Below are 22,341 nucleotides of genomic sequence, written 5' to 3' on the forward strand. Positions count from 1 at the left end.
CGGTGTTGCTTCCCATAAACACACCCTTCACACACATGATCAAGACTGGAAATATAAGGCAAACCAAACACCATATCTTTCTGACATAACAATTTCAGCCCATTCAAGTGTAAATTCCCATAGCGTAAATGCCATAATTTTGAATCATCATTAGCGCAGACAACTAAGACACAATCATCAAAACAAGAAATCTCAAGAGGAAACATCTTGTTCTTGGTCATGGGAATTTTTATAAGAGGGATATTAGACCTATGTTTTCTGATTTCACACATAGCATCATCAAACATAACAGAGTACCCTCGTTGAATCAACTGTCCTACGCTTAGCAAGTTATGAGCTAGACCAGGGATATAGTAAACATCATGAATTAGTCGTTCAATACCTGATTTAGCCATACAACTATAGTCCCCTTGCCTTCGATTTGGACTGCTTTATCATTGCCAAGCCAAACTTGTAACTTTACAGATTCATCAAGATTGCGGAACATACTTCTATCTCCTGTCATATGATTGCTACAACCGCTATCTAGGAACCATAGATCACTCTTACTTTCTTGAGAGTCTAGACAGGTCAGAAAAAGATTACCGTCTTCTCGGTTGTCTTCAATGAAATTGGCTTGTTGCTGAACTTTTTGTGGGCAATATACTACAATGTGCCCATACTGATTGCACGTATAGCATTGCCTCCCTTGATGGTTCTGCCTTTGGTTGCCTCTATCACCATATTGGTTTCCGCCATTATGGTTGCCTCTACCCATACCAAGTCTCCGCCTCTTCCTCTACCCGCGACCACGATAGCCTCCTCCGCCTCGACGACCGTCCCCGACTACATGAACCTTCTTCTTTGTTAGAAAAATCAACTTTGGTTTGAAATGCATGCTCAACACTCTTCTCTGTAGACCTGTTCATTCGATCTTCATGCGCTAAAAGAGATCCCATCAAGTCATTCAAGGAATAGTTATCTAAATCCTTAGACTCCTCAATAGCAGTAACTACATGATCCCACTTTGAAGGAAGACTTCTCAAAATCTTTTCAACAACCTTCTTATCTGAGATTGTTTCTCCAAAAGTTTTCATTTGATTTACTATGATAGAAACTCTACAAATAAAATCTTGCACAGATTCATTACCTTTCATAAGGAGAGTTTCAAACTCCCTACGAAAAGTTTGAAGCTTTACCATTGTTACCTTGCTGTCCCCATGGAACTCTTGCTTTAAAATTCTCCATGCTTCCTTCGACTTGATTGCACTTGCAAGGCGAGGAAAGATCGATTATGTCATAGCTTGTTGTAACACTAGTAGAGCCTTCTCATCCTTCTTGCGATGCTCCTTTGCATCAGCTCCCGTCTCTGCATAACCACTTTCAACAATCTCCCAAAGGTCTTGAGAGGTGAAAAAGGTCTTCATCTTAATGCTCCAGAATTCGTACTTCTCTCCACTAAAGATCGGAACTAGAGAGTGAGAATGTGAGACATTAAGAGAATTGACACCATTTGACGCCATGGATACTGCCATGCTTCTCTATGAAGATTTGCTACAGCAACTAATCTCCAAAAAATGGTGATTCGCCCAACCTAAATCGAACCTTGCTCCGATACCAAAACTGTTGGAATAATGCAGTAGAAAGCTAAAGAACAAGTACAAAAACAGAGAGAATAGACTGCAAGTGTTACTTGAATTCTGAAAACTAAAAGACTCAATGCTTACATTGTACTGACTCTCTAACTTATTTATAAGAGAAGCATAGCCTATGTGGGATATACTTGTACAACAACCTAAGACTCCTTAAGACTAGCACAACTCCTGAAGTATAGCTAACAGACTCCTAAACCACTCAAACACTACGGCCAATTACATAGACCACTTGGACTACTAACTTGCAGACACTAACATTTAGACTACTAACTTGCAAAACACTAAACCCACTTGTTTTACATCAATTCTTATCAGATATCCTAAAATTTTCTACGTCAGATCCATTTACCATTGCAGACTTCGGTTGTTCCACTGGTCCTAATACATTCCTGGTGGTACAGAATGTAGTGGACGCTGTAAAGCTCAAGTACCAGAAGTGTCCTAGCCTTAGCATGCATAGTCCAGAATTCCAAGTTTATTTCAATGATCACATTGATAACGATTTCAACACGCTATTTAAGTCTATCCCTCTTGAGAAACAATACTTTGCGGCTAGTGTCCCAGGTTCATTCTATGACCGGTTGTTTCCTAAGGCTTCTCTTCATTTTGTACACTCCTCTTATGCACTCCATTGGCTATCCACGTTACCATCCGAATTGTTGGACAAAAACTCTCCTGCATGGAATAAGGGTAGGATCACTTATGCAAATGCACCAGATGAAGTTGTAAAAGCTTTTAAAGCTCAATTTGCGAAGGACATGAGTTCATTTTTGAATGCAAGAGCGGAAGAAGTTGTCCCTGGGGGATTGATGGGACTACTACTTATAGCTACACCCGATGATATTCCTTCTCCCAAGTCCATTTTCGCTGGACTTTTCGATCTCATGGGATCTTGTCTCATGGATATGGCCAAGATTGTAAGTGATGTTCAATTCTGAAATTATATTCCATTATTTTAATTCTTCATATTCTGTTGTTATGTGTGATTCATTTTCTTAGTTCTAGCTCTGAACCCAAACCCATATTGACATACTATTTCATATGAAAAGAAAAAAAGTCTATTACGTTACTGTTGTTAAATCCATAACTCTCAACTCTAGCAGCAGAAAGGATCAAGCAATGTGCCCAACTAAAACTGATTGATCAAATGCAGGGAATACTAAGCCAAACGCAAATAGACTCGTTCAACATACCTGTCTACAGCACAACTTAACTCCCAAAGAGATGGAAGATCTAGTAGAGATAAATGGTTGTTTCACTATTGAGGACATGGCGCCATTGATTCATATGGCATCTGATGCTGAGAAATGTTCTAAGCACTTGAGAGCCGGCATGGAGGGTGTCTTTAAGGAACACTTTGGAAGTGAGATCATGGATGAATTATTCGACCGTTTAACCAGGAAAATTGAAGAGTCATTGATCCTCTCTGAAGGGTAATTGTTTGTCATTCTTAAGCGCAAAGTTGGTAATTAGAAGATAATACCCATCTTTATCTCACTTGTATCCTCTTTTTCTTGATAATACAAATGAAAAGCGGAAGTTGATTTAAGCCTATATATACTTGATTGTGCTCTTTAAAATCGCATGTTTTATTTGGGGTCATGACGAATTGAGTGATGCTCCCAATCTCAATCTATAACCTACTACTTAAATTCCACATCATAAAGAAATCGATGTGTGAACATCTCTTTGAATGCACTTCTCGATTTATAATGATGTACGTACCTACATGATGAACAAGGAATTGATATTTGTGAGGAAAATGGCCACCATGGAGATCGTCTATAAACATTAGCCCCTTCGAATACCTTATTCAAAGTTTGATGCAGAGTTGAGAAATCTGGAACTATTTATTTAAGATAGAATTAGTTAGATTTACCTGAGGAACAATCATCCACTACTTGATATTATTGACAACTACATAGCCTTTCCTAATTATCACTATGTGTACCATAGCTCGCTAGTAAATTCGTGGACCGCAAAAATTCGGTACGAAAATTATTCGTCAAAAATCCGAAAATTTGGATTCTGATTCGTTTAAAAATTCGGCCCAAACAAACGAAAAAAATGTCAAACATATAATTCGTGTTTTATACGGGTATAATACGAAAATATTTGGTCATATTTTGTTGCATTATAAGTTAAGAAAGTAATATTTTGCCCAAATTATAGTGTATTTTTTTAAAAAAAATACGGACCTGCTTATTATTCGGCAATTATAAGCCTGGATCATATAATTCGAGTATTAATCATTAGGTTTGAAACGTTCGCCTTATTATTCGTATTATATGGAAAAACGTATAAAACGTGTATAAAACGGATCCGAGTATTACTAGCTATGGGTTGTACACAATTTTGCGATGAAATATATGTAAACTGCTGGCAAGTTCGTTTGTCCATATTAAGAGACTAAATAATTAAACTGCCTATTAGGATATATTTTTATTATGTCCTATGTGATTAGGGCTGGCAATGGGTTGGATCGGTCTGGATATATTCAAATCCAAAACCGATCCGCTTTTCAACAATACAGACCCAGAACCCGGACCGACCCCAATAGATATTTGAGTTAGATCCGATCCATTCCGAACCAATAAGCTCAATTTCAATCCGGTGAACCGAGTTTTTTTATAATTGGATCCTAATTTTCGTTATATAAATATTAAATAATTTTTTTTTGCTAAACACAAAAACAATGTACACAAATCCAAAAGAGTCCGGCTATGGGATTGCAATCCAGTAACCGTTGCAATTTGCAAGCCGCGTGTCCCATACTTAACACCACTAACTTTCCGTCTATTTTTTTTCACTTATTTCTTTTCCTTTTTTATTTGTAACCAAAAACTAAAACAAACAAAGAAAAAAATGAAAAAGGAAACTTAAAAGCAACTAAGCCTAGAACAATACCAAAACCCCACTAAACCCCTTCGTCTTCTCTCCCAACCGATTTTTTTTTTTTTTTTTTACTCTCAAAGCAATCATCTTTCTCACTACACTCCCTACCTTTTCAATGTTCACCTCTTCAAATAACTTCGTCTTCGATCGACAAGGTCTTGAAAACGAAAATTCCGCTTTCAAGCAGCAAGGTGGAAGTTGGACAAACATTGATTTTTCCATCGATGACCAACGTCCAACAAACAACAATTTTGCCAATTGGGGCTTGCAAGGTTTGCTTCTTTCTACTCTGTTTAATTTTATTATTGTTTTTTAGTGATTCTCCTAATTTCTTTCTTTGATACTTTACAAAAAATATTAATTTTTATAGATACAAGAGAGTTTCATGAACTATGCTTTATGATGATTTCAGGTGTAAGTCTTGTGAGTATTAGTAGTAGCAGCTCAAAGAGTGAACCATTGCAAGGTACAAACGATGATGTTGATGATACCGCTTACCAAATGCTAGAAAATGATGAAGAGGAACCTTTTACGTCAAGTGAAGTCGATATGGGGAATTATAACGAGATGGTGTTTGAGGGAATGACATTTGAATCAGAAGATGAGGCATATGAAAAGTACAATGAGTATGCGAGGAAGGTTGGCTTTAGTGTTCGCAAAGGCAATTCTTACAAGAGAAGAGACGGTTCTGTGCGGTGTCGGATTTTTCTTTGTTACAAGGAAGGTTGTAGACAAGATGATCCACGATCCAAGAATGTAAGAGAACATAAAGAAATAAAGACCGGGTGTAAGGCACATATAATGATTAAGGAAAAAAAGGGTGAATGGACTGCTACTGATATTGATTTTAAGCACAATCATCCACTCGCAACTCCAAGAAAAGCACCTATCCTGAGATCACATCGAAAAATGAATGATGCACATAAAGGAGAAATTGATAGCTTGGACACAGTTGGAATTCAACCATCTGATGGCTTCGACTATATGGTTTACCAAGCTGGGGGACATTCAAATGTTGGTATTACGTGTGTTGATTACAAAAACTATCTTCAAGAAAAGCGCCTATGAGAGCTTAAAAAGGGTGATGCAGGTGCTATTCTAAATTACTTTGCAAGGAAGAAATCAGAAAACCCGAGCTTTTTCTTTGCTATCATGCCAAACGATGAAAATTTGTTAACTAATTTCTTTTGGGCTGATGCTACATCCATAATTGACTACAACCATTTCAAGCGATGTAGTAGTTTTTGATACCACATATCGCACAAATCGTTATGGTCAACCATTTGCTCCATTTGTCGGTGTAATTCATCACAAACGTTTTTTTTTTTGTGGTGCACTTTTAATAGATGAGAGGGCTAGCTCTTTTGAGTGGCTATTTAATACTTGGTTGGAAGCTATGGGTGGAAAGAAACCGAAAACAATCCTTACTGATCAGTGTCCATCAATGGCAAAAGCTATTCCCCTTGTGTTTCCAGCTTCAGAAACACAACACAGACTTTGTGTGTGGCATATTTTCCAAAATGCCTCTTTTTCTCATGTGTATAAGCAACCAGATTTTTCAAAAACATTCAAGAGGTGCATATATAGTTGTGAAACGGAAGAGGAATTTTTAAATGGATGGGGAAAAATGTTGGAAGACTTTGACTTGGTGGAAAATGAATGGTTGGGAAATCTACTCAAGCTAAAGGAAAAATAGGCATTGGTGTATGGCCAAGATACATTTTGCGCAGATATGACGATTACTCAATGCAGTGAAAGCATCAACAAATTTCTGAAGAAATATGTAAAAAGAAAATATACTTTGATAGAGTTTGTTCATTGCTATGAAACTGCACTTGCAAGGCGGCGTCATACAGAATTAGTGAGCGATTTTGAGTCAATTAAAGCAACATCAAAGTTATACGTTCCAGCATTAATGTTATGACAAGCAGCTGACAAATTTACACATGCCATGTTTAAGGTGTTTGATAATGAGTATAAAGCACACCTTATGTGCAGGCTTGAAGATATTGGTGTGGATGAGACAGGGGTTTATGAGTACAAAGTTACACGAGGGACACCAAAAACGCATCGTTAAATTTGACCGTCAAAATTTTCATATTGTATGTAGCTGCAAGAAGTTTGAATTTGCAGGAATCATTTGCTGCCATATCATCAAAGTATTTTACCATTGGAACATCCATGAAATCCCAACTAGATACATTTTGAAGAGGTGGACAAATGATGTGAACGGTGGGATTGTAAAGGATGTAAAAGGAAATCCAATTGAAGGCAATTGAGATGCTAACAGATCTTTGATGTATAATGAACTCTGTCATATAGGTGTTAATTGTGCTCTCAAGGGCTTAACTCATGAGGATGTCTACTTAGTGGCTAAACAAGTGTTGGCAGATGCATACGAAAAAATTGAAGCAAACTAAAAGTTACTCAAGAAGCCTCAGTTGAGAAGAACATACCAAAGGATATGGCAGATTCTACTGATCACCTTCGAGTGATTGATGAGATTATAACTGTGGCACAAGGATGTGAGAAAGGTCGTCCAGGTGGGGCTAGACTACATAATTGTCTTGAAGTGTCCCAAAGTAAGAAAGTGCCTGGGAGAAAGCGTACTAAAGTCGTCGACAAAGTCTCTACAAATGACCAAACAATGCGAAAAAGGAGAAAAAGTTGGAAAAAAATATTTCTTAGTTGTACTTTATCTATATAGTGTTGATTCATATGTGTACTCTTTGCTCAAGAACTATCTAATTGTAGGAACAATGGATGAGGTACCAGTTGAGAGTGTTGGTGCCGAAAAAGTTGTCAATCGAAGAAGTCTTGAAAGGGTGGTGAACTATGACGTACTTTACAATCCACTTCAATCTGCTCAAGTATGTAATTTGTCACGGCATTATTATCTTTTGCTACTTCTTATTTCATCTTTCACAAACAATATATCTATAAGTTTTCAATATAGGGATCTAGTGTTCCTTTGTTTCAAGCTACTCCCTTCATTGGACACGCATCTCCTGGATACTTCAACCAATTGCTACAACAGGTAATCACTTACTAGTATGCACATGTTTTTATATTTTCACATATAGTATTTGTTTTCTCTTCGATTTCATTTTTCTCGATATAGGGATCCAATACTCTAGGGTCTAAAGCTAGTTGGTTCATGGAGGACACTTCCCATTGTAACTTCAACCAATGGCTAAAGCACGTAAGTTGTGAAACTTTCAGTAGTTCATATTGTTCTTTAAAAAAAAATCTTATTAGATCGATGAGTTTGATCACTATACTAAATGGATACACACGTATTGCAGCAATCGATATATCATATCATGATAAGTTCCAACCATCATTTCGTAGCAGCAAGGAACCTGGTTTTGCTTCGAACTCGGTAATGTGTCGACCATTATTGACCATGTTACATACAATTTGTTTTAAAATTTTGCTTGACCCAAAGTTGAAATAGCAGTTAGAGTTATGTCAGACAAGTAAGCCTCATCAAACACCACGCAAGAAGTTGAGTTTCAACCATGCATGATACGACCATGACCTGAGGATCCTCTCTTAGTATATCGTGTAAGTAAATGATATGCATCAATTATGAATTTGTTATATATGATCGTAAATATTCTAGACTTTATTGTAGCCATATATTTATATATGTTGTAGATTTTGTCGTACGAGCAATTAGAAGACATGTAGGAAGAAGCTACGAAGATGATTTTTTTGGGATTGACGTGATGACGATTCATGAGCGATAGTGATTTTACATCAGGAATGGAACCATTTTTTTTTTGTGAAAACACAGTGAAAAATAGTGGCAGTACTTTGAAATTTAATTATCAATGTTCTAAATGCTACATGCAACAACTTTATGAATCATTTTGTATAGCAATAATCAGTTGGTTTGGTTCCAACAGCTCATGGTTGTGGTGGTTAGTAAAGCCTGTGACACGCCACTATGGGACTCCTAAGTCCATGGTTTTGCTAATCCGCAGGTATGCTTGGCAGCAACAACGTGACGACTTGCGGTTCCTCTGAGGTTTACTCTCATTTGATGCTTTCATTGGAGTGTTGCCAGCTCGATGACAAACAAAGTACCTTCTCGTGAGTCCTTTGCCCACCCCATCTTTCCCTTCTGAGCAAAGTACTCTCATTTAGTCACTTTCGTTTTTAGTACTCTACCCAACTGAGCAAAAAAATAAGTACTCTGCCAACAAAGTGGGTGGTTTTGGTATTGTTCGTACGTAGGCTTAGTTGCTTTTAAATTTCCTTTTTCATTTTTTTCTTTGTTTGTTTTAGCTTTTGGTTACAAATAAAAAAAGAAAAGAAATAAGTAAAAAAAAATAGACGGAAAGTTAGTGGTGTTAAGTGTGGGACACGCGGCTTGCAAATTGCAACGGTTATTGGATTGCAATCCCAGTAACCGGTTATTGCATAGCCAGACTCAATCCAAAAGGCATAATGAATGATTTGAAATCCAAATTTGTAAGGGCGGATTTTCCGTTAGATAGAAGCCATCTTTTTATTACGTAAAAAACATATCGTAATATTACATATGTATTTTGCATATCTTATTTTGGAACTTTAAATATTGCAATGTTGTGGTAATCTTTATATATATATATATATATATATTATAGCTCTACCCTCTTCAATTGAGGAAGCGTTTCTAGAGTGTCCACGTGTCATGGCTAATTAAGAAAAAGTAGGAGATAAAATAGGAAACAAATATTTATCTTTATCTTTAGATATATATTATAGTTATACCCTCACAGAGACTCCAGTTTTTCCTAAACTATATTACTAAATATAAAAAAGTATGATATAAATAAGGAAACAATCTATCCGATCTAGAGTTTCACACTCTCCAACTTTTTCTAAACACTATAGCTAATTACGAAAAAAAAACAATCACATCTAGAGTTTCACAGAATCTCCAACTTTTCCTAAACAATATAGCTAATTACGAAAAAAAAAATAGTAGACAAAAAACTAAATTGCTAAAAACAATAATTTCCACCGAAAACGATTTTTCTAAAACCCTTTCGATTTGATGTGTCATCCACTGTGTGATTTAGACATTTATTCATAGTTAAAGATTCAAAAAATCACAATTACGACCACAATAATTATGATATTTCAAATCCTTATATATATATATATAGTTATATATATATATATATATATATATATATATATATATAGTTATACCATCTCCAACTTTTCCTAAATAATATAACTAATTACGAAAAAAAAATATGAGACAAAAAACTAAATTGCTAAAAACAATAGTTTCTACCAAAAACGATTTTCCTAAAACCCTTTAATTTCGATTTGATGCGTCATCCACAATGGGATTTATATATAATAGAAAAAAAAAAAAAAAACACACACACACACACACACACACACACACATAGCAAAGCAATAATAACAAATATTTTAAAACATATATAATACTGAATGAAACTAACGTCAATGAACAATTAATGGGGAACCAAAAACTAGATGCAAATGCCTCGAACTAACCTCAAATAATATTTAACAATAAATCGGAAACTGGTTGCAAATGCAAGCATTAAACTAATCTTAAAAAGTAATTAATAGAAAATCGGAATATGGATACAACTGCATTAAACTAACCTCAAAGAATAATTAACGGGAAATTAAAACTTGGATGCAAATACATCAAACTAATATCAAAAAAATAATTGTCGGGAAATCAGAAACTGGATGCAAATGCATTGAACTAACTCTCAAAGATTAAATTAACGGGAAATCAAAAACTAGATACAACTGCATTGAACTAACCTCAAAGAAAAATTAATTATAAATTGGAAACATGATGCAAATGCGTTGAACTAATCTTAAAGAATAATTAACGGAAAATCGGAAACCGGATGTAACTGCACTGAACTAGTCTTAAAAAATAAACTGGATGTAAATGTATTGAACTAACCTCAAGAAATAATAAACGGGAAATTGGAAACTGGATGCAAATTCATTGAACTAACCTCAAACAATAATTAACGAAAAATCGGAAGCTAGATGCAAATGCAACCTTATCAAATAATAAACGAAAAATCAGAAACTGTATGCAAATGCATTAAACTAATCTCACAGAATAATTAACGGAAATTAGAAACTAGATGCAAATGCATTGAGCTGACCTCAAAGAACAATTAATAGAAAATTGGAAATTAGATGCAAATGTATTGAACTAACTACAAAGAATAATTAACAAGAAATCGGAAACTAGATGCAACCGCATTGAACTAAACTAAAAAAAATGGGAATTAAAAATTGGATTCAACTGCATTGAACTAACCTCAAAATATAAATAACAGAAAATCAGAAACTGGATGCAAATGCATTGAACTAACCTCAAAACATAATTGGATTATATGTTATGAGAATGTCTCGATAAGTATAGTTTTGCATTTAAAATGATGTTTATCTTATCTCTTTCCGTATGATTGGTAACTCCTTACTATTCAAGTAGCTTCAATATATATTATTAGGCAACCTCACAAAACTTCAATCAAACTTCTATTATTAAACAACAAAATGGAGTTGAAGGGTTTTATCAAAGGTGAGTTTTTTTTTTAATGTAGAGTGAGGTTTTCACGTTATAAGAAATTTGGATGAGTAATCAATATAATATTAATATATAATAGTTCTGCATATTTGCAAATATTTTTTAGAATAATTAATATAATAATACCCGTTCATAGATAATCTTTGCAGATTCCACATAGTGAGTCATGCATAATTTAAAGAATAATTAATGGGAAATCGGGAACTAGATAATCTTTGATGAGCTCAGATAGTAAATCAAATATAATTTATTTTTTATGTCATGTTTGCAAAGACACTACAGATGGATCAGTAGAAGTTAGTATTGCACACCACATTGGATAATTAAAAGGAAATTGAAAACTTGATTCAAATACATAACTGAGCTCAAAGAGTAATTAACGGAAAATCGAAAAATTTATGCAATTGCAATAAACTAAACTTAAAAAGTAATTAACTATAAATCGAAAACTGAATGCATTTGCATTAAATTAACGTCAGAGAATAACTAATGAAAAATTAGAAATTGGATGCAAATCCTTGAATATTTAACGGGAAATCGTAAACGGTATGCAAATACATCAAGCAAACCTCAAATAATAATTAATGAGAAACCAGAAACTATATGCAAATGCATTGAACTAAACTCAAAAAATAATTAACATAAAATAAAAAACCGAATGCAACTGCATTGAACTAACCTTATAGAATGATTGGTGGGAAATCAGAAACTAAATGCAAATATGCATTGAAATAACCTCAAATAATAGTTAACGGGAAATAAAAAACCGGATGTAATTGCATCGAACTAACCTCAAAGCATAAATAATCATAAACTAGATGCAGATGTATTGAACTAACCTTAAAGAGTTATTAACGGAAAATCCTGCGATCTTATGGTTCAGCTGAGGTCGCTTCCTACCTCGACTTTTTTCTTTCTCTACGACAATAGTGAATTCAAAAAATGGAGCTCGTGGTGGACAGCGGGACTTCATTAGCTTCATTGATGTCGAAAACTAGCTGCAATTGTAATGAACTAATCTCAAAGACTAATTAATGAAACATTGAAAAATAGATGAAACTGCACTGAACTAACCTAAATGAATAATTAACAGAAAATGATAAATTTGATCTAACTGCATTGAACTAACCTCAAAAAATAATTAACGAGAAATCGGAAACTTGATGCAAATGCATTGAACTAACCTAAAAAAACAATTAACATAAAATCGAAAATTGGATACAACTATATTGAACTAATCTCAAAAAATAATTAACGGAAAATCATAAACTGGATACAACTGCATTAAACTAAAATTAGAGATTAACTAACGGAAAATCAAAAATTGGATGCAAATGTATTGAAATAATCTCAAAGAATAGTGAACTAGAAATCGGAAGCGGCCGGATGTAACGCACTGACCTCAAAGCATAAATAACTAGAAATTGTAAACTATCGAACTAACCTAGAAAAACAATTAACGGGAAATCAGAAACTGGATGCAGATGTATTGAACTAATATCAAAGAGTAATTAACGAAACTTCAAAAACTGGATGCAACTGTACTGAATTAACCTTAATGAATAACTAACGGGAAATTATAAAGTGGATGCAATTGTACTGAACTAACCTCAAATAATAATTAACGAGAAATCGGAAACTTGATGCAATTGCATTGAACTAACCTCAAAGAATAATTAATGAGAAATTGGAAACTGAATGCAACGTACTACATTGAACTAACCTCAAAGAATAATTAATAGAAAATCATAAACTTGATGCAAATGCATTGAACTAATAACCCTAGAACATGTTTGTATTATATGTAGGGAGAATAAATGTCTCGACAAATATAGTTTTACATTTTAAGTAGTGTTTATCATAATTTTTTTATTATAATTAAGAATGTCATGCTATTCAAGTAGTTTCAATATTATCTTCGTCATATTGGGCATTCTCACAAAACTTCAATGAAACTTCTATTATTAAACCTAACAACAAAAAGAAGTCGATGAGTTTTATCAAGGTTTGGTGCTTCCTTTTTATAGAGATTGGTGCAAGAAATTTGAATGATTGATTAATATAATTTTCATATCTCATAGCTATGCACAGTTGCTAATATTTTTTATAATAATTTAATATAATAGGACCCGTTCGTAGGACGGGTTCGAAAGCTAGTAGAAATATATGGCGAAAGAAAATTAGGAAGAATAAGACTAAAAAATTTAATCGGATCAGGCCTTTAACAGTTTCGTACATACTTAATCTATAACCAATCCAATAAGAGTCTGGTTCTGATTTTCAAGACCCAGAACCGATCTAATATGCTAACTACCTGTCCCAGACCCGCTTTTATTGGTTCGGACTGGATCAGGTATCGGTTCTTACAGGACCCATTGCCAGCCCTATATGTGATCTATAACTTTGTGGTTCTTGTTGATTATGAGCTATAACATGTCTTAATTAAGAGTGAGAATTGAAAGGAGGGGAGAAACATAGACATGGCTAAAGCTGTATCAGAGTCATTCCCCATGAATGGTGGAGCATAGTACAAAATATTCCGATATATCGCGATATTTGAGGATATCTATTCAGATTTCAGAGAAAGATATATAAATATCATAATATGTTCAGAGATATATACGACTGCAATTATCGGTGATATTTCGAAGATATTTGCGATATTTGTGATATTTGGAGATATTTTGGGATATTTTGTGTATATAACAATTTTATTTAATATTTACTATTATATTTCAAATAAATATAAATAATGTATCATGATATATCAAGAAATATCTACAATATCTATGATATTTGTCGATATTTTGGATATATCTACAATATTTGCATGTGAAACAATGTCAAATATCTCCAAAGAGGGGGATATATCCACGATACATATCCAGAAATTAAATATCGATAAATACCCATATCCTGATATTTTGTATATATGTGGTGGAGAAGGTGTTTACAGCTACAAGGGGAATTCCTCTCTTCAGGTAGGCTTACATAGCATATGTAAGAAAGTCTATATCAACATCAATAATTAATTGATTATTCATTTATCTCTAATGAAGTACTATTGAAACTTCATGTTTCATAATGTAGAGAAGAGTGATTAGCAGCAAGTTCATAATAGATGAAGCGATTCTGTGAAAAACTCGATATCAAACGTTTTTCGACCTCAAATCCATTTACAATAGCAGATTTTGGCTGTTCCACCGAACCTAATACGTTTGTGGCGGTACAACACATATTGGACGCCGTAGAGCTCAAGTACAAAAATTCTCCCAGTCTCCAAAGACCCATATTCCGAATTTCAAGTTTATTTTAATGACCACATTGCTAACGATTTCAACATGCTATTTAAATCCATCCCTCTTGAGAAAAAATATTTTGCGGCTAGTGTACCAGCTTCTTTTTATGGCCGGTTATTTCCTCAGAGTTCTCTTCATTTTGTACACTCCTTTTATTCACTCAATTGGCTCTCTGCGGTACCATACGAATTGTTGGACAAAAACTCTCCAGCTGGGAATAAGGGTAGGATCTCTTATGCAAATGCACCAGATGAAGTTATAGAGGCGTATGCAGCTCAATTTGCAAAGGACATGAATTCTTTCTTGAAAGCTAGAGCTTTCTTTTTTTTTTTCGATGTAAACATACTACCCTTAAGATAAAACCACCTAAAGGTGAAGAGGAACACAGGAGTTTTCAACCATACACTTTGGAAGATCAGAACTTCCCAGCTGATGGTTTGCCCATTTCGCTAGGAGTCTCAAGGTCCCCCCATTAAACAAAACCTCTACCGATCCAGTTAAAAGTACAGGAGTTAAAAGCATGAACTAAGAAGATAATGTGAGCCTTCAGCGCTTCCAGATACCAAGGACATGCTGCTCCTTGGAGCGCCTGCATCACTTCCAAGTTATCCCCTTCTATAACATATCTACCAAAGTTGAGTTGCCTTGCCAGTAATATGGCCACCTCAGCTGCTCCCATTTCTGCTTCCCCAATATCCTGAGCCTTGAACCTTCGGATTGCTGCTCCAATCATGACCCCTTCACTATTGCTAGCAATTGCTCCAGCTCCAGCCCAACCTGAGTACCTGTTATAAGAAGCATCAAACCTAATCACAATGCTGTCATTTGGGATTGCCGGAAACAAATTATCTAAAAGATTCTCAGAACAATTAATGGGGGTTTGAGATAGAGATGGTTCTTCTCTGAAGGTTGCATAGCATTTGTCTGCTAGCACTCTACTCTGTCTGATGATGCGGTCTCTGTTAGCTTTCCTTTTTTCAAATTTCATCTCATTTCTAGACCTCCATATCTGTTGAAGCAGGTACATGGTATGAGTCCCAGCCAGCCGTAGGTCCTTGTCCTTGCTATTGCACCACGTGAGGTATAACTCGATTCTGTCCCTCAAGCTGTGAGTCTGCTGTGTTGGAGTTATTCTCAACCCCAAATGGGAGCTGAACCAAACTGCTCGAGTCCACTCACAAGTGAAAAAGAGATGTTCTGCAGATTCTAATTCTTTATTGCAAAAAGGGCAAGAGAAGTCCCCTTTCATATGCTTTTCAGCCAACCTATCTCCCAAGGCCAGCACATGCATGTATATTTTCCAGATAAACATCTGCAGAGCATATGGCAGAGGAGCTGCCCATATATGCTTGAGAGCTCTGCAGTTTACACTAGAGCTTTGCCCCATCTCACCTTCCTTATTTTTAAGGAAATCATAAACAGATTTAACCGTAAGCTTCCCAGACCTTTCCATAGCCCATACCATTTTGTCAGCTAGGGCAGCATGAGGTCTAACCACTATCTCCTGTATCAACTGACTTAAGAAGGGGTGGAAACATTTGTTGAGCTTAGCTAGGTCCCAGCCACTACCATCTACCATAAAGAGGTCCGATACATGAAGATTATTTAGGGAGTCATCCACTACCCCCAGCTCTTCTAGTGTCACAGGGTTGTTTAGACATTTAAGCCAGGGATCCTTCAGTATGGAGATGGTAGTGCCTTGCCCTATTCTCCACATCAGCCCCCCACTGATGGAATTGAAGACATTGTGAATGCCTTTCCAGAAGTAGGAGGCTTTGTCAGGTGGTTTAAAAACATCTCCAATCCAATGTTTACTATATATACTAAACATGGTGCGAGTCCACAGAGAATGGACATCAGTAGCTGCCTTCCAAGGGAGTTTGGCTAGCATAGCCATATTCATGTCTCTGGTTTTCCTGAGACCCAACCCTCCTTCTTGTTTACTCTTGCAAATCTGTTCCCACCCAATGGTGTGAACACTTTTTGATTGTTCCGTGTCATTCCACCAAAAATCCCTACATGCTTTGTCAATCTTATTGCATGTTGCCATTTGGCAAAGATATAAGTCGACATGACATATAGGGGGTGGCTTGAATCAATTGCTTGGATCGGGTAGAAGTTCTCAAACTTGGGATAGAACCTTTGCTTTCCACCCTTTAACTTTTCGTGGATTCTATCCACCGAGGGTAGTCAAAGTCTTCTCGGACTTCTTTCTAGAGAGCATGATAGGTACTCCAAGATACTTTTCTTTGGGCTGAAAATTTTTCATTTTCCGGAATCTTTTGAGTTTGATTTTTCGCTCATAATTGACATTCCGACTAAAGAAAATACTAGATTTTTCATAGTTTATTTTCGGCGGATGCCCTACGGTAGTCATCGAATTTGTTTAAGCTTGACACTCTCAACAAGGTTTGCTTTGATGAAAAGAATCAAGTCATCTCATAAGAAGAGCGGATGGGTAAGAAAGGAGGAGAGCCACTTTTACCTTGATTCCATGCAGCTCTTTATTACTTTCAGCTTGAGCAATCATTCTGGAGAGGGCCTCTGAGACCAAAATGAAAAGATAAGGGGATAGGGGATCCCCTTGTCTCAGCCCTCTCTCTGGGTTAAACTTCTCTAACGGAGAGCCATTGAGCATGACCTGAAAAGACACTGTGGAGAGACATTGATGGATCATGTGTCTCCATTTCCCATTAAACCCTAGCTTTTTGTTTCGACCAAATATGATCAAAACACCAAGTGTTGATGAAAAAGACGAAGAACGTAGAAAAGTAATTAGAAAAATGATGGTGATCGGGGAATGATGAGATCAGTACCTTTGCGGTTGCCTCACGCACCCAAATTATCGGTGGGATCAAGTCTCAAGAACGTAGTTCTTTATGAAAAATAGTTTTGTATTTATATGTGTAGAGTAGAGATTTCTTGTAGCTCAAGTAATCGTAATTGAACATAACTCTTAATTGATAATTATCTCATTGATAAGAAAATGAATCTAGACATAAATTAATGTACATAAGTGGCAAGCCATGTGGCTAAGGTTGACTTTAGACACATGAGTTAATGGGCTGTACATTGATCAATGATATCTGCGAATGGGCTTTAGCCCCTGTCGGTAAACGAATAAAGTGGAGACCCCTACTAATGGACATTTGCCACGTAGGTGGGGTTGAAAACACCCTCTTTGGCATGTGAACAAAGTTCATATGGCAAAGAAGAAAGAAAAAAAATGGCGGAATGTATAATGAAGTGTGCGTCGAAAAAGAAATAATTGGAAAATTGACTGTCGAAAAAAATTCGTGAATTATCGGGAACGAAATAATGTCAAACTAACGTATATGGGACGCAATGTAGTTAAATAAAAGATGACCGAAAATGCACAGAAATAAAATAGCAAAAAAATTCAATTAGCGAAATGCGCGATCAACGTCCGCGTAATAATCGAATTTGATTTGAACGACGATGCGTGCCAACGGAATAGCGATACTTGGATTATACCGCTGAAAATTAAACGTAGGGGCAGTTTAGTAATAATAGTAATAAAATGAAGTTAAATACGAATTGGATTCGAAGGTGAAGACTTTAGTGACTAAAATTGGATGCCAACTTCGGATTAGATAAGAATTCGGATTAGATAAGAGTTATAAGAGTTAGAGTTCGGATTAGATAAGAGTTCAACCAGCAATGGAAAACTAGATCGAAGAAATATTATATAAGTGCTGGCTAAGCTCCATATACAAAGCAGTAGACGGAAAAAAAAAAAAAAAAAAAAAAAAAAAAAAAACTAAGTAGAGAAAGATATACAAGGGTGAGTGATACGGTGTGGTAAGGCAGCATACCATGAGGAATTGGAAATCAAGTTTCGAATCGGTGGAGACGTTTATGCACAGACAACGAAAAGTAAAAGGTTAGTAGAACAATTTGATTTAGTGATATTGTGCCAAAATAAAAACTTTTAAACACAAGTAGAGAGATCGAAAAGATTAAGAAGGTCAGGTTTCCTTACTTTTATCATCATCTGATTAAATTGTTTAACTTTTAGGGCGTATTAAAACTCAATCTTCTCTGATTGAAAACAGCTTTAAGTTTTTTTTTTTACTACTAGTTATACTTACGATCGAAAACTTGTTTTATTCCACAATCTGTTTTATTATGTACTTAGGATGTACTAAAATTTAAACTTATTTGATTGGAGACGTTTTTTTTTTCCTAGATTATGTAGATGAAACGATAATCTTACTATTGAGGTTGTGAATCATTAAGAAGAAGCACCAAAGTGGCAATCTTACAGATAACCAATTATTTTTGTTTTATATGTAATATATTACTCATAATACTGGCGGTGTTTCTTGTAAAGGTACTGGAAATTATCTAGATGCTAAAATTTTCCCTTGTGGACCTTGGTCTTGTCAGGTGGTTTAGATCTTCTTGTAGACTATGTGTCCACTCGATCTTAAGGTTTTTAAGCTCAGGTATTAGTCCTAATCAATATTAGGATGCCAATAAAAATAAAAAAAAAAAAAAAAAAATCCAAACACCGTTGTTATGTTGTAACTTCCAGAATTCCAGAATTTGTAAGCGTCTTACACTTTGTTATCCTCGAGGTATGATTCAACAGACTCCATGGACAAATCCACTACTTACAGGAAAAGAAGCAAGGTACGTGGGGCTCATTGCAGCATATAACAACAGAAACAAAGAAGCAATGAACAGGAACAACAAGATCTTGGCTGTGAGGCCTGCGAAGCAATACTACCAAATTGCGAACACTGCCCTCATCGCCTTGCAACTGGAAGATAGAGCAAACTCATACAACACACTATGGAAAGACAGTAGCAGAAGTTTGTGGCAAAGGAAAACAATTGTGCACAAGCGAATTAAAGCAAAGTATGGAAATCAGGACACCAAGCAACCAAAACGATGAACGAAAAACACTCGAGTGAGAATAGTTATTAGATTGGTTTAATTTATTATTACAAGTTGTTTGAAGAAGGAATTGATTTTCGATAGGCAGTGTTTTTTGTTAGTTATTGTGAAAATTTTGGTTAAGTCTGAGAGATTGAAGAAAAGCTAGATATACATTTTTTTTTTTTTTTTTTTTTTGCTACAGGTTGAAAATGCGGTACTACGGGCGAAAGAAATTCACGAAACGGTCGTGAAGAAAAGTTTCGCTCCGCATGATCTCAATGCCTTAGAAGAAATAAAGAAGGTGAAGATAATTTTCGCTCAGAAAATTTGACATTTGACGTAATGCGAAGTTTCGCCACATGTAAAAACGGTGGTTTTACAAGCCAAATATATTTACAAATAGTCGACGTAGAAAAGTTTCGTGTAGAAAGGTGTCCGTTAATGCCGTTGAAGAATTAAAGAAGCTGACAGAAATTTCGTCAAGAAAGATCAACTCAATGTCTTATAGCACTGTCGGAAAGTTTAACTCGGAAAGATTCGTACGGAAAAATCGGCTCAATGCCTTAGAAAAAAAAGAATGAAGTTTACGGAAAGTTTTACTCGGAAAGTGTCGCTCGGAAAATTTTGCTCAGAAAGATTGGCTCAATGAAGCTGCCGGAAAGATTCACTCAGAAAGATCGTCTCGTTGCCTTAGACAAAATAATGAAACTGTCGAAAAATTTTCACTTTCGGAAATTTTTCAGAGAAAGATTGGCACAATGCCTTAGAAAAATAATTTGTCATATAGTTTCGCATGAAACGGAAAGAGTTAAAACGAAGTTGTATAAGCAAAAAGCGATACGGAACCATTGGCTTTTCCCAAACCAATGAATATGTGATTGTGTGAATGTAATATCATAGAGCTAAAAATTCTTGTGATGAAAATAAAAATAAAGTATGTTTTGGCAATTGAATATAGTTGCGATGTCCGATAACAACATACATGTAAAAACCCGACAATGTTGTTGGTTTATATATATGACATTTAAATAGAATGAAACGCCCCAATGCTAACTTTAAGTTTGTAAAATTAGATTGAGCGAAAAAATGCTTTCGCCAGTTAACCCATTTAAAAGCGAAACGGGTAACTTCATCGATGTTGTCATAGCGCGAAAGTAACCGCTAAGCGGCGTAAAATCGTTCAATTTAGATGGCGAAATTAAATGTGATACGTTAGGCCGATTTTTTTGTCAGAGCGATAATACGACTAAGCGAAGCCGTGAATAAATGCGTTCAACTTAGGCTGCCGAAATTAAACTTGGTAATATCGTCGATTTTGTCGAGGCGATAGTAACGACTAAGCGGTAAAAGCATTCAACTTAGATCGACGAAATTAAACGCGTGGTATTTTCGCCAAATTTTGTTTGTAGTGATAGTAACGACTAAAGCCGCGTAAAAGCGTTCATCTTAGGACCCACGAAATTAAACGCGTGGTAATTTCGTCGATTTTGTAAATAGCGATAGTAACGACTAAGCGACTAAAAGCGTAAAAGCGTTAGGATCGACGAAATTAAACGCGGGGTAATTTCGCCGGATTTTAATAAATGGCGATAATAACGACTAAGCGGCGTAAAAGCGTTCAACTTAGGATCATTTTAAATTAAACGTGGTAATTTCGCCGGATTTTGTTATAGCGATAATAACGACTAAGCGGCGTAAAAGCGTTCAACTTAGGATCCACTAAATTAAACGTGGTAATTTTGGTCCGATTTTTATCGTGATAGCGATAGTAACGACTAAGCGGCGTAAAAGCGTTCAACTTAGGACCCGAAATTAAGCGTGGTAATGTCGCCGATTTTGTAAATAGCGATAGTAACGACTAAGCCGGCGTAAAAGCGTTCAACTTAGACCGACAAAATTAAGCGTGATAATGTCGCCGGATTTTGTCGTAGCGATAGTAACGACTAAGCGGCGTAAAAGCGTTCACTTAGACCCATTGAAATTAAACGTGGTAATTTCGCCGGATTTTGTTGTAGCGATAGTAACGACTAAGCGTAAAAGCGTTCAACTTAGACCGACAAAATTAAGCGTGGTAATTTCGTCCGATTTTATAAATAGCGATAGTAACCACGCCGGAAATGAGTAAAAGCGTTCAACTTAGACTGACGAAATTAAACGTGGTAATGTCGTCAGATTTTGTTGTAGCGATAGTAATGACTAAGCGAGCGTAAAAGCGTTCAACTTAGACTGACAAAATTAAACGTGGTAATGTCGTCAGATTTTGTTGTAGCGATAGTAACGACTAAGCGAGCGTAAAAGCGTTCAACTTAGACTGACAAAATTAAAGCGTGGTAATTTAGGCCGATTTTGTAAATAGCGATAGTAATGTTGCGATGGAAACAAAATTATAACATTAGAACTCAGGTTTTTCGTTCAACTTGTTAATTTTGTCCGCACATTTAGTAAAATAATTTGTTGCGACGAGCCAGAAACGAACACTGTCAGGGGCTGTCGGAAATAAACCAACAATGTCAATGCCCCATTTCGCAAATGACCAAGGTTTATAGATTGGATGACGCTTCGTCGCGGAAAGTTGACCCATATCATATATCATGTGTTTGACAAGGCACACACTTCTCGGACAAACACTTAACATCCTTTGGCATGTATGGCCACCAATACCATTGGGTCATTGCTATGTGAGCGAGACTTAGCCCGGAGTGGTGTTCACATAGTCTGAATGAATTTCTTGAGGCCTAGTAAATTGTTCGTTCTGCCCAAACAACGAAGGATAGGATTGAGACTTGTGCTGCTGTGATAAAGTTTTTATTCATCAGGAATTCCTGAGCATCGTCAGCTGCATGATCGTCGTCGGTAGATACCGAGACATTATCAGTGCCAAGCTCGTTGGAATCATCTTACAGCATAAGTGGTTAATCCAGTGTTGTCATAACAGTGACGACTTAATTTTCCACGGATAAGTATACGATAGAATCAGGATGCCTTACATCATAACGCGGATACTGTACAGTAGTGA

The 22,341-nt window shown here is 35.8% G+C and overlaps 3 pseudogenes across 1 annotated transcript; all 3 read left to right on the plus strand.

The window, feature by feature from the left end:
* The first annotated feature begins 1,749 nt into the window (after positions 1 to 1,749).
* Positions 1,750 to 3,071, plus strand: LOC147490191 (loganic acid O-methyltransferase pseudogene; annotated as a pseudogene).
* A 1,573-nt stretch (positions 3,072 to 4,644) lies between these two features.
* On the plus strand, positions 4,645 to 6,808 carry LOC147490192 (protein FAR1-RELATED SEQUENCE 5-like; annotated as a pseudogene).
* A 6,741-nt stretch (positions 6,809 to 13,549) lies between these two features.
* LOC147490193 (loganic acid O-methyltransferase pseudogene) lies at positions 13,550 to 14,780 on the plus strand (annotated as a pseudogene). Its single transcript, XR_015202892.1, has 3 exons — positions 13,550 to 13,648; positions 14,065 to 14,102; positions 14,212 to 14,780. The product of XR_015202892.1 is annotated as a loganic acid O-methyltransferase pseudogene (transcript).
* The last annotated feature ends 7,561 nt before the right edge of the window (positions 14,781 to 22,341 follow it).

The sequence above is a fragment of the Coptis chinensis genome, chromosome 7, assembly GCF_015680905.1.
Source record: "Coptis chinensis isolate HL-2020 chromosome 7, ASM1568090v1, whole genome shotgun sequence".
Lineage (NCBI taxonomy): Eukaryota > Viridiplantae > Streptophyta > Magnoliopsida > Ranunculales > Ranunculaceae > Coptis > Coptis chinensis.